General features: G+C 37.2%; 1 protein-coding gene across 1 annotated transcript in view; it reads left to right on the forward strand.

The window, feature by feature from the left end:
* The window catches only part of ANO10 (anoctamin 10), a 138,705-nt gene that overhangs the window by 24,605 nt on the left and 100,424 nt on the right, over nucleotides 1-13,676 (forward strand). The window lies entirely within an intron of this gene.

Raw genomic sequence — 13,676 nt, forward strand, 5'->3', positions numbered from 1 at the left:
GAATATCCTAGATTTGGTAAACTTTACACGGCATTAGCTTATCAAAAGAAAAGAGGAATAGCATTATATGTTAAAGACACGATTCAGACTAAACTAATTTATCATCATGAGGAAGAGAGAATATTAATTGTAGAAATAATGTTACACCAAAAAAAGATGTCACTGGTTGTAATATATGCACCTAATGAAGGTCAGGAAATTTTTTATTATAGATTACATAGCATTATTTGAGAGATGGGAAATGAAAATATCTATTTAATGGGTGATTTCAATGCTATAGTTGACCAGAAATGGGACTATAAAAGTGGAAAGAAGAGAAAAGGAACTTTTAGTATTTTAGTATTTTATTAATATTTATATTAATAAATTAGGAGAACTAGGAGAATTTTCCCAGATCATTCTTCCAAATGGCCAAAGAATTAAATATCTATGATATATGGTGAGAAAGATGTCCAGAGGGAAAGCAATATACCTTCCACTTACTTGAATACACATGAATCCTGATCAAGGTAGATATGGTTTGGATGTCAATGGAGCTAATTTCGGAAGTGAGGGAGATAGACATAGAACCCAATTTATGGGCCGACCCCAATCCCATGAGGATTATATGGAAAAAAACAAAAGAGCGGTTATCGTTGATTATTCAATAGAACAATCCTAAAGGATCAGGAATATGTTAAAAGAGTTAATCAGGAATTGAGATTTTTCTTCAAAGAAAACTCGCTAGGAGACACATCCATACAAAACCTATGGGATACAACTAAGGCATTTATAAGAGGGGTCACGATATCGGCTACAGCTAGGAAGAAAAAAATTGAGAATCAAAAAATAAGAGAGTTCAAAGAAAGGTATAGAAATTTAGAGAGTGAACTTCAAAAGAAACCAAAAATAGAAGTATAAAAGCAAGTATGGAATTGATTAAACAATTGGCTATATTTGAAAAAGCAAAATTGGCACAGTCTATAAAAAAAGCAAAACATTCTTTGAGAATGCAAACAAACTGGGGCGGTGGTTATCCTATAGGCTAAGGAAGCAGAAGCAAGAGAATTGGATCAATAAATTACAAGATGAAAAAGCTGAGATCTGCTATAAACTAGAGGAAAAAAAGGATTACCCAAGAGTTCTATGAACAATTATATAGAGAAAACCGAGACTATACAAAGGAAGTAATACTACAATATCTGGAAGAGTCAGATCTGCCAAAGATACCAGAGGAAATAAAAGATATGCTCAATGAAGTAATTAAAACATCAGAGATAATTGAGGTCATACAAAAACAAAAAAATAATAAAGCTGTAGGGCCGGATTGACTGCCAGCAGAAATACATAAATAATTCCAGGATATGTTTGTTCCAACACTGTTGGAAGTTTATAATGCTGTCTTGAAAGAGGCGAAGATACCGTTATCATGGACGGAGGCTAACATTGTATTATTACCTAAGGTGGACACAGATCAGATGTTTATACAAAATTACAGACCAATATCACTGCTAAATGCAGATTACAAGATTTTTGCTCTGATAATAGCAGAACGTTTGAAAAAATTCCTTACATTGTTCATCCACACAGATCAAAATGGATTCCTCCTCATAGCAAGCAATTATAGCAATTAGACTTATATACCGCTTCATAGGGCTTTCAGCCCTCTCTAAGCGGTTTACAGAGTCAGCATATTGCCCCCAACAATCCGGGTCCTCAGAAGACAAATTAAAAACAATATGAGAATTATGCTGGACATTCTCGAATATTATGAAAAACAGGTTGCACTATTTTTTCTCGATGCCCAAAAGGCATTTAATAATGTGAACTGAGAATTTTTGCATCAACAATTGGAACACATGGAATTTGAGGATAAATTTATAAACACAATTAGAACAATATATACAAATCAAAAAGCCAAAGTAATAGTTAATGGTGAATTAACACAAAGTATAGCAATTCAGAAAGATACAAGACAAGGTTGTCCTTTATCCCCGTTTATTTATATTAACCTTAGAAGTTCTAGCTAGGAATGTATGTAAAGAGGAATAGATAAAGGGACTAGGAATCAAAAAGGAACAATTTAAGCTACAGGCTTTTGCGGATAATCTAATTTTCGTGTTAGAGGTTTCAAAAAGTCTGGTATGAAACTCGTTGAGGAATTGACAGTATGAGAAAGTAATGGGTTTAAAGATAAATATGACAAAAACTAAAATGCTGGTTAAAAATATGACATCCAAATTGAAAGAGCAGTTAACGAAGAAATTGGGTATCCAAACTGTCAAAAAAGTCAAATATCTAGCTAGGTATACATTTATCTGGAAGGTGTGTGTTCATCAAAGAAGACAACTAACTTGATCAATAAAACCAAGAAAGACTTAGAAAGGTGGAAAAACCTACAATTATCCCTGATGGGTAGGATCGCAGTCATAAAAATGAATGTATTACCAAAATTTCTTTTCCTATTTCAGAATATTCCCATTAAATTAGAAAAAAGTTTTTTAAAGGATTTGAATCAATTGGTTTTGAAATTTATTTGGAAGGGAAGAAAACCAAGAATAAAACTCAAAGCTATGCAAGACACTAAGGAAAAAGGAGGATTTGGCGTACCAGATTGGGAACTTTATTATACTACGGCCAATCTAACATGGTTAAAAGAATGGATAATGTTGAGAAATAAAAGATTACTCAAATTGGAAGGTCATAACCTCCAAGCAGGATGTCATGTCTTCCTTTGGTATGAAAAAAGATCTGCACACAAACATTTCAATAGACACTACATCAGACAGTCCCTGTTATTAATATCAAACAAAATTAAACACGACCATTATACCAAAACATCCATTTGGTTATCTACAATGGAAGCATATATACACCCAACTTTAATTAATATGGAAAATATAGTTACATATAAAGAGTTATTGATCAGACAGGGGGAGATTAAAACTAGATTAGAATTGGCATCACAAGGTGTACAAGTAGAATGGTGGTCCTATTTACAGATACAATCAAGGTTTGCACAGGATAGGAAGAAGGAAGGTATTCCCAAAGATTACACAATATTAGATAAACTTTTGATACAGACAGAAAACAGGTTGATCAAAGTGTTGTATAGATTTTTGTTAGAACATAAGCTAGAGGAGGAACATGTCAAAGAAACTATGGTCGCCTGTGCGAAAAATTTCGGTTATAATGTAAAATTGGCTAAGTGGGAAAAACTTTGGATACTTAATCAGAAACTTACAATGGCTACGGCGTATGAAGAAAATCTTTATAAGATGTTCTACAGATGGCATCCCCCCCCAGCACGGTTCTCCAAAAAGTTTAAAAATCTGGCCCCAAATTGTTAGAAGTGTAAAATAACAACAGACACTTTCTATCATATGTGGTGGACATGCAATGAGACAAAAAATATTGGAAAATGATTCAATCGTGGTTAGAAAAAATGGTGGGAGATCAAATTTTGTTTAAACCAGAAATGTTTCTCCTAGGTATAATACCGGAGGGGTTTAAGAAAGATACACTTTAATTTATTATACTTGTACTAACTGTGGCGTGCATAACCTATGCACAATATTGCAAAAAAGAGAATACACCATCAGAGCTAAATAAAATCAGAAAAAAGTTGGCCTGTCCGGAAGCAGATAGGCTCATTCTTGAACTTAAAAATAAAGGGGAATCAGAATATTTTGAAGTCTGGAACAGATTTTATAATTGGTAAAAGACAAGTTGACAAGACTGGAACAAATTGTATATATTGTGATTGGATAGAAGGATAAACAATGTATTAAGTAGGCTAATATTTAATGGTTGAGACTAGTTGTATATAATGTGAATGTATGGTCACTTCAATCTGTGTAGATTTGTTCTGCTGGAATTGTATCTTTAATATACAAAATCACTCCTCTTTTCTTACATCTTTCAGATTATGTCCAATTTCTCTAATTTATGAAATGTTTTCCTTTTAATAGCTGAATTAAATTCAATTTATATTAGTTGTAATCATTTTTTTCTCTTCCATATTTATACTTTATAAGAAGGATTTACTGATCTTGTAGATCTCTGTTTCGTTTTCTAAGGTCAATGCCACCTACCGCACCTTCTTCTTTCTCAGTCACAACTTTGCACTCCTCTTGAAGTTCAATTAGTGATTTTTCTTTTCCTGTCTCCTCATCTTTCCCTCTCAGATGTTCTGCATAGAATAGTTCTGCTTTTTCAGATGAATCTATTCTGTATCTTTGTCCTTGCTATACAAACATAAGACCTTCTGGTATCAGCCACCTATAATTAACAACTTTTTACAGTAAAATTTTAGTCAAAAATTGGTATTCTCTTCTCATTTCTCTCACTCTTCTTGGTACTTGTTTCAAAACCACAATCTCCTTAATCTTTATATTCCAGTCTTTTGTCTCTTGCCTTCTGTAATATTTGTGTCTTAATTGTTTTCTTAATAAATCTTATATGAACTTCTCTTGGGAGATTGTTTCTCACTGCATATCTTGTATAGATTCAAAGCACCTCGTCTATGCCGCCCATCAACTTCTCTTTGGTTATCTCCAAGACGTCTGCCAGAGTTTGTATCATTATTTCTACCAGATTTTCTCCTTTTTCTTTTTCTACGTTTTGAAATCTAAGATAAAATTCTGATCTATCAATCTGCCATCCCAGTATTCCATTGTTATCTTTTTCAACCACACTCAATCTGCTATCAATAACTCCAATTTTCTTGTCTCTGCTCCTCTTTTTCTTCATTTTTTTTGAAGTCTATCTTCATATTTCATCATCATTTGGTGAATGTTCTCAATTCATGTTTTCCCTGGTTTTTTGTTCGATGTTCTCTGTTCTTTGATCTGTATTCTCTATTCTCCTTTCAATGTTCTTTATTTTCTTTTCTATATTCTCTGTTCTTACTTGTATTTTTTGTATTCCTTGCATAATGATCTGCAGTGTCACTTCCTTGACTTTGTCCTGTTGCAACATTGTGTGTATTGATCTTTGTCTTCCAGATGATGAAGAAGAGGAAGTTGGTATTGCAGAGACAACAGCTGTTGTCTTTTTACTCATTTCAAAACAGTTGATTTACTGTATGGTTCAGGTTCTTCTATACTTTAATCCACTTATATGGAGGACAGTTATAATCCCAAGTGGCCTAAAATAAGAAAAAAGGAATGGGAAAAAAAAGGGGAAAAGAAAAAAAAGAAAAAAAATCTTCAGACTTGTTTGCCCTAATCCAATTGGTTCCAGTTATTTTTAAAAAAGGAAAAGACAGATCAATCACAAAAATAAATAAATAAAAGGAACAAAAATAAAAGTCTTCAAGTTCTTTTTTACCTTAGTCCAATTCAGTGGAATAAAATAACAAAATCCAGCAGGGAAAAGGGAAAAAATATATGTCTATGTATGCATCCCTAAAAATAGACAAGAAAAACAGAAAGGAAGCACACCTTCTTTTAGAAAAGGGAAAAGGAAAGGAAAACCAAACTTCTTCTGCTGAAGGCCTCAGACCAGCTGGCAATGGCTAAGTGAGAATGAGAGTAAGGGAGAAAGAGAGAGAGAGAGAGAGAGAGAGAGAGAGAGAGAGAGAGAGAGAGAGAGAGAGAGAGAGAGAGAGAGAGAGAGAGAGAGAGAGAGAGAATGGGGGAAGAGAAACACTGCCATTATAAAATCCAATGTTCTTATGTTAAGTTCCAAACAAAATGAGCAAGTTCTCTTTTCAAGGTCACAACAATCTTCTTTCTTTAAACTCCAAATTTTCTTTCAAGCCCGAACTCCATGCACTGATAGTATCCCAGAAGAGCACCTGTATAAACAATCCTTCATGCTCATCCCACTATCATTTCATAAACATGCTCAAAGACCTTGAATTTTCTTACCTTTTCTCTAAACACTTATATAAGAAAAAGAAAACAATGTTTCCAAGCCTCTAGGTGACAGTGTTATTTAATCTCTTCCACTTTCCCTTACTTTCCTTATACTCAAAAAAAAAGAAGAAGAAAAGAGATTCAAAAAGGAAATACAATTAAAGCATTGAAAAGAAAATAAGAAAGTGGGGGGGGGGGAGTCTTAGACAGTAAAAAATAATTATGCAGATATTTAAGAAAGAAAAGGGGGAAAAAATAGTCCAGTTTAAAAAGTAAAAGATGTTTGTAAAAATCCACCCAAATTCCAACAATAAAAAGGAAGGGGAAAAAAACACTCAACTTGACTCTGGCTTAATCTCATCACTTAACCTCTTCAGTCTTCAATTTTAATTTGACTTCTAATTTTTTAGGGTGTTCTCTTCAATAATAATGATGAAAAGTCCTTTCACCAGATCTACACACTTTCCCTCCTGCTCTTTCTTCCGTACCGAAGCTCTCCCTGACTTCAGTAGCTTTAATGGCTGCCTCGCAGCTCCGGAAAAAAAGTGTTCTCCTGGATCAACCAGGGACTTTGTGATGTCCCTGGGATCAGCAGCTTGTGCCTTTCTCTGTCACTGTCTCTGGGACAGTTTAGGTCCAAAAGGACTGTCCAGCGGCAGAGATATCAATAGCGATCTTGGAGCTACATGCTGATGTCGTACTGCCGTGACATCAGCTCCGCCCCTCTCAACATACACACACCTCTTTCCCCACAGAAAAGAGCTACAAAACCTAGGTAGACATGACTGGGGTGTGTGTGACTGGGTGGGAGTGGGTGATGTCGAGTTGGCCACGCATACCCAGGTTTTGTGGTTTTCTGTGTTTTCTGTGGGTAATGGTCCAAATGTCTCTTTGAGCATTTAATTTTGGAGCCCCCCAGTCTAGTGGTTAAGGACCAGACTAGAAAGTGGGAGACATGAACTCTACTCCTGCCTCACTCATGTAAGCTAGTTGGGTTACCTTGGGTCATTTTTTTCCAGCCCAGCTCTTATCACTGGGTTGTTGTGGGAAAAATGGTAACAGTATAGTATAACAGTATAAATGTATATTCATTCTGCTTCCCTGTATTTCATTGATAGTATTGGTGCCTTTTTTCTGTTTTTGATGAAATGATAAAAGTCATTTGATTTTTGAATAAAATTGCATCATGTGAGAAACTTTTAAAAATATTAAACATACAACTTTAAATGCTTGTAGATCTCATTTTGTGAGCTAGTCAGTCATAATAAAGAAGTTTCAAATTTAAATTTAGAGAGAAAATGTAGTAGAGATAATTGTCAACATATAACCATTTGTTTAGCGACCATTCAGAGTTATAACAGCATTGAAAAAATGATTTACAACCAGTCCTCATGCATATGGCAATCAAGATGTCCCTATGATCACATTATCAAAATTTGTATTCTTGGCAGCTAGCGTGTATTTATGATGGTTGTAGCTTCTTGGTATCATGTGATCACTACTTGCAACCTTCTCAGTTGGCTTCTGACAGTGTCAAAGTGGGAAGTCATTTGCTTAATGACTCCATGAATCATTGAAGAACTGCAGTGATTCACTTAACAACCATAGCAAAACATGTAAAATTGGGTGCAAATTACTTAATATTCTTGCTTAGCAAAGGAAATTTTAATTCCAACTGTGATTGTAAATTGAGGGCTAATTATATACAATATAAGAACTGACTTGTCAATATTGATAGCATTATCATGCATGACATTTTGAATGCAATTCTAAAATATTATGGTTTCTTTAGAATCATAGAATTGGAAGAAATCATTTAAGCGATCTATCCCCTACACTCCATTTAATGCAAGAATTCAAATTAAAACAGTCCTAACTAATAGCTATACCATCTTGTCTGAAGACATTCAGTGAAAGGGAAGTTCTTCCCCACTCTAATTACGTACTGTGCTAAATGCTTAATGCCATGTTAAGATTATGTGGTAGAATATAGTTGTCAGATTTCTATTGAGATATTGGCATTCTAATAGGAGAGGGGACGATTGGAGGTATCACTATATGAAGTTTCTGTTTCCTGCATTGCTGTACTGTGGGAGGGGTTTTGTTTGCACTGCTTTAAATAGCTGTTTTTAAGTGTGGTGATTTAGTTCTGCCTAAACCTCTTGCTATCACAAGCCTTTCAATAAAAGTTGCTTTTGGAACAACTTCAGTTTCAAGAGTCCTGCTTTCTTGCAAAAATTTGGATAGGCAAGATCTTACAATAGTCTAGATTCTCCGGAAGGATTGTGTTCTGGAGAAGCAAAAGGGAAAAGATAGTTTGTGTGGAGGAGTTAAAATTACCGTATTTATCGGCGTATAACACGCAGTTTTAAAACTAAAATTGCAAGCTTAAACCCTGCCTGCGTGTTATACGCCGATACTGCGTGTTATACGCCGGGTCCACTGTTCCCTCTAAGGTGCGCGGCCGCGCGGCCGCGCACATGGCAAGAAACCCCCGCGCAGAGGTTTCTAACTCCCGCGCAGAGGTTTCTTTCAAAGCAAACGTGGGGAAGTCCTTTGCAGGTGGCTAGAACTGGCTGCCTGCAAAGGACCTCCCCAAACTTGTTTCAGCGGCAGCTCTCAGCCTGGCGGCAGCGTCACACAGACTGTGGAAGGAGGGGGAGGAGGAGGGAACCAAAGAGAGCTTTTACCGAGTCTGCGCCCCACAGCCAGGACCGTCCTGGCGCCTCCAGCCGCGTTTCTTCCCCGCAAAGCCCTTCGGGCAACCCGAGAGTTCCGCTTGACGCCAGAAGGGCTTTGCAGGAAGAAACGCGGCGTTTCTTCCTGCAAAGCCCTTCTGGCGCCAAAAGGAACTCTCGGGTTGCCCGAAGGGCTTTGCGGGGAAGAAACGCGGCTTGAGGCGCAAGGACGGTCCTGGCTGTGGGGCGCAGACTCGGTAAAAGCTCTCTTTGGTTCCCTCCTCCTCCTCCTCCTCCTCCTCCTCCTCCTCCTCCTCCTTCTTTCTGGAGCCCCTTCCTCAAAGATTTGGTACCAAAGCAATGGCGGTGAGGAAGTTGTGTCTTTTGGATTTTGCACTGTTGTCTTTTCAATGGTTCTCAGACTGGTTGAACCTTTAGCAGCTGGGGTGATATTCTTTACTGTTAAGGTTACAATTGGATGTGTTGGACAAATCTTAAAAGATGAAACTTTTATTAAAACGTTTGACTTAACTAAAAACGTCTTCCTTTTTCTTCTTCTTCTTAAATATGATTTATTTATTTATTTTTACTTCAGAAGTTTGATGACCGTTGTACAAACTAATCCAACCTAAATGTAGAGGAGGAGGAGAAGGGGGGGGATTTAAAAAGAGCAGAGGAAAAAGAAAAGAAAGCATGAAGAAAACATAAAGAAAGGGATGGGAGGGAGGGAAGGAAGGAAGGCACTTTATGTTGAAACAGAAAATATTATATAAGGAAGAAAATGGAAATAACTTAGGAAGGAAGGAAGGAAGGAAGGAAGGAATTGCACTTAATATTGAAGGAAAAGAGAATGAAGGAAAAAGTATTGGAAGGATTGAAAGAAGGAAGGAGGAACAAAGAATTACACTTAATATTGAAATGGAAAAGAAAATATAATGAATGAAAGAAGAAGTATAGGAAGGGAAGGAAGGAAGAAAGAAAGTAACAAAGACTGTTGAAACAGAAAAGATAATATAAGGAAGAAAATGGAAAGACGTATAGGAAGGAAGGAAGGAAAAAAGGAAGACAATGTTGAAATGGAAAAGAATATAAGGAAGAAAATGGAAAAAAGTATAGGAAGAAAGGAAGAAATGTACTTAATATTGAAACAGACAAGGGAATGAAGGAAAAAATATTGGAAGGATTGAAAGAAGGAAGAAAGAATGGAAGGAACAAAGACAATGTTGAAATGGAAAAGAATATAAGGGAAAAAATGGAAAAATGTTAGGAAGGAAGAATTACACTTAATATTGAAACAATTGAATATAATGAAGGAAAAGGAAACAGGAATAAGGGAGGGCTGAAGAATTCTGGGAACTGAAGTCCACCCCTCGTAAAGTGACCAAGGCTGGGAAAAGAATCCGCACTAGGGACAATGCAAGCTATGCTTCACCCCGTCAGTCCATCTTAGCGTGCAAGAAAGACATCAGACAACGCCATAGTTGCTATGGTAGCATTTGGCTATGCGCAGCGATGCTCTCCTGGTCTTTATGGGTGGGAGGGGGGCAGTTGAGCTATGATGCTAATCCCCTCGTGGGAACACAGAGGGTGGGAGAAGAGAACCAAAGAACTTCAAACTCCAAGGTTCTGGAGTGGAGAATAAGGGGATCAACTTTGTCTAAATGATATTGACATATAAAGAACGGTTGTAGGAACTGGGTATGTCCAGTTTGATGAAAAGAAGGACTAGGGGAGACATGATAGCAGTCTTCCAATATCTCAGGGCCCAGGGTTGCTCCAAAGAAGAGGGAGTCAAACTATTCTCCAAGGCACCTGAAGGCTGGACAAGAAGCAATGGATGGAAACTAATCAAGGAGAGAAGCAACCTAGAACTAAGGATAAATTTCCTGACAGTGAGAACAATTAACCAATGGACCAACTTGCCTCCAGAAGTTGGGAATGCTCCAACACTGGAAGTTTTAAAGAAGATTTTGGATAACCGTTTGTCTTAAGTAGTGTAGGGTTTCCTGCCTAGGCAGGGGGTTGGACTAGAAGACCTCCAAGGTCCCTTCTGTCATTCTATTCTACGATTAGGGGACTGGAGGCTAAAACATATGAAGAATGGTTACAAGAACTGGGTATAATGAAAAGAAGGAATTGGGGAGACATGATAGCAGTCTTCCAATATCTCAGGGGTTGCCACAAAAAAAGAGGGAGTCAAGCTATTCTCCAAAGCACCTGAGGGCAGGACAAGAAGCAATGGGTGGAAACTAATCAAGGAGAGAAGAAACTTAGAACTAAGGAGAAAATTCCTAACAGTTAAAACAATTAACGGAACAGCTTGCCTCCAGAAGTTGTGAATGCCCCAACACTGGAAGTATTTAAGAAGATGTGGGATAGCCAATAGCCATTTGTCTTAAGTGGTGTAGGGTTTCCTGCCTAAGCAGGGAGTTGGACTAGAAGACCTCCAAGGTCCATTCCAATTCTATTTCTATTGTATTCTCTATATTCTATTCTTTCTCTGTTCTATTCTAATCTCTTCTGAACTAAATGTTTATCTAGAACTCAAATAAATAGCTGCTTTTTGGTTTTATTTTTTTTAATATTTATCAGTCTCTCTTTTATTCCATACTTCTGGTTGAAAGACTATTCTATGTCATGCTAAACAAATGCATATTCTAGTGGTGGCGGGAGCTCGTTGGCATCTTCAGCAGCAGCCCTGCCTCCTGTGAAAAAACCGAAGATGGAGCAGATCCACGCAGATGACGTTGCTGCAACATGACTGGAGGAGGAATTCTGGGAGTTGAAGTCCACAAGGCTTAAAGCTGTCAGGTTTGAAGACCCCTGGGGTTTTTTTCCTAAAGGGTTAGGGGTGCAAGGGTCTTGTAACTTGACAGCTTTAAGACTTGCACGCTTCAATGCCAGAGTTTCTGAGCCAACATTTTGGTTGCTAAGCAGGACCGTTGTTAAGTGATTCTGATATTATATAACACTTTTAATTAAGCGGGTACCTTGAATAAACATAACTTTGAGTTTCAAATAATACTGATTTCGTTGTTGTCTTAGGTGACATCTGTGAAAAAAATTCAGGTGCTCAGGCATGAAAATGTGCCGCTCAAACACTATACTTTTCCGCTCACACTGAAAAAAAATTAGAGGGAACATTGGTTACGCTGAGGACGTTACTCGTCAGCGCAATTAAAGGGGGAAATGAACCGCATGTCTGACGGTAACTTTTATTGTTTAAACAGCCATAGGTAAAATACTGTATATCCCTGATGGAATCAAGACAGAAGCGTTCAGCATATACAGCTGCTTTCAAGTTAAAAGTTGTAGAATATGCCAAGCAACATGGGAATAGGGCTGCAGCAAGGCATTTTGGAGAGCCACCAGCAGAATGCACAATACGAGAGTGGCGAAAAAATGTCGAAAAAATCAAGATGTTACCAAAATCAAAATGTGCTTTGCGCAGTGGCATAACGAAATGGCCACAACTAGAAAGTAAAGTGAAGGAATTCGTCCTGAACCAAAGAAAAGCAGGCATTGCTTTATCAACAAAAATGCTGACTTTTGAAGCTGTGAAAATCAGCAAAGAGCTGCAAATCCAGGATTTTAAAGGGACAACGTCATGGTGCCAAAGATTTATGAAGAGGCATGACCTTCGGATGCGAACAAGAACAAGGATTGCCCAGCGTATGCCAGATGATTATGAGGAAAAGATAATACATTTTCATAGATTTATTATCAATGCAAGAAAAAGACAAAATTTTGAAATGGGTCAAATCGGCAACATGGACGAAGTTCCCCTCACTTTCGATGTTCCTTCAAATAAAACTGTGGATTCAAAAGGTACTAAAACAGTAACAATTAAAACTTCAGGGCATGAAAAAAATCGTTACACTCTTGTTCTTGCCTGCACTGCAGATGGAAATAAGCTGCCTCCATTGGTAATTTTTAAAAGAAAAACGTTACCAAAGGAGAGAATTCCTAGTGGCGTACAAGTGCATGTTCATCCAAATGGATGGATAGATGAAGAAGGCATGAAGCTTTGGATTAAAAATGTGTGGGGGAAGCGCCCAGGTGCTTTGTTAAAGAAGCCATGCTTATTGGTATTGGACGCATTTAGATCTCATCTTACAGAAACAACAAAGGCGGAGTTTCAAAAGTTCAAAACTGATATAGCAGTTATTCCAGGCGGACTGACCTCACAATTACAGCCATTAGATGTTTGCATTAACAAGCCCTTCAAAGCTTTTATGCGTGAAGAGTGGAATAAATACATGTGTGATGAAACTCAACATGAAGTTACAAATTCTGGGCGAATGAAAAGACCTAGCATTTCAAAAGTGTGTCAGTGGGTGAAAACATCATGGGACGCAGTCAAAGAAGATATTGTTATCAACTCTTTTAAGAAATGTGGCATAAGCAATGCTTTGGATGGGGAAGAAGACGAACTGATCTATGAAGACAGTGAAAGCAGTGAAAGCAGTGCTCAGTTTGATTTTGAGGATACAAGTGAAGATGAGGAAGAGTTTTTTGGTTTTCCAAAAAGCAGTGATTCTGATTAAGTTTTTTTGCTCAAAGAGGTGTTTTTTCATTTCATATTTGCCTTTTAAGAGGAGTTAATGTTATAATTCATGTTCTAATGTTATAAATTTTAATCCAACATTAAGTTCCGAGCTTCCAAGTCATTTATTTTTAATGAAAAAAAATTTTACTCAAATTTTTGTGTTAAAATGGGGGATGCGTGTTATACGCCGGTGCGTGTATAACGCACCGGAGTTCTCAGAGTATATATTGGGGTGAGTGATCTGCTTTGGTTTGGCAAGATTTCTAACTCTAGATAAGGATCATAAACAAAACTGCTTAGAAGAATTTAAATGTGTCTGAGTAGGTTTTTGGAGCATGACAGACTACTACTGGAATGGACAATATTGGGCTTCAGGATTTAGTGACTAGTGTAGAGAACCGTTTTCCTAACATTTCACTGACAATTGTGGCTGGCATTTTCAGATGCAAAGTGAGGCAATTAAATGGACTGAGTAAATTGTCTTTATAGCCACATGTCTAATACCTGATTGGCCTTTCTGAACTATACAGAGAATAGAGTGGTGAGGGTTCTAGATTACAATCACTAAACCCCGAAGCCCAACACGGACTAACAGATACCAACTGTGAA

The sequence above is a fragment of the Thamnophis sirtalis genome, unplaced genomic scaffold (genome assembly GCF_051295495.1).
Source record: "Thamnophis sirtalis isolate CommonGarterSnake01/CBP01778 unplaced genomic scaffold, rThaSir2_p1.2 scaffold_4, whole genome shotgun sequence".
NCBI lineage: Eukaryota > Metazoa > Chordata > Lepidosauria > Squamata > Natricidae > Thamnophis > Thamnophis sirtalis.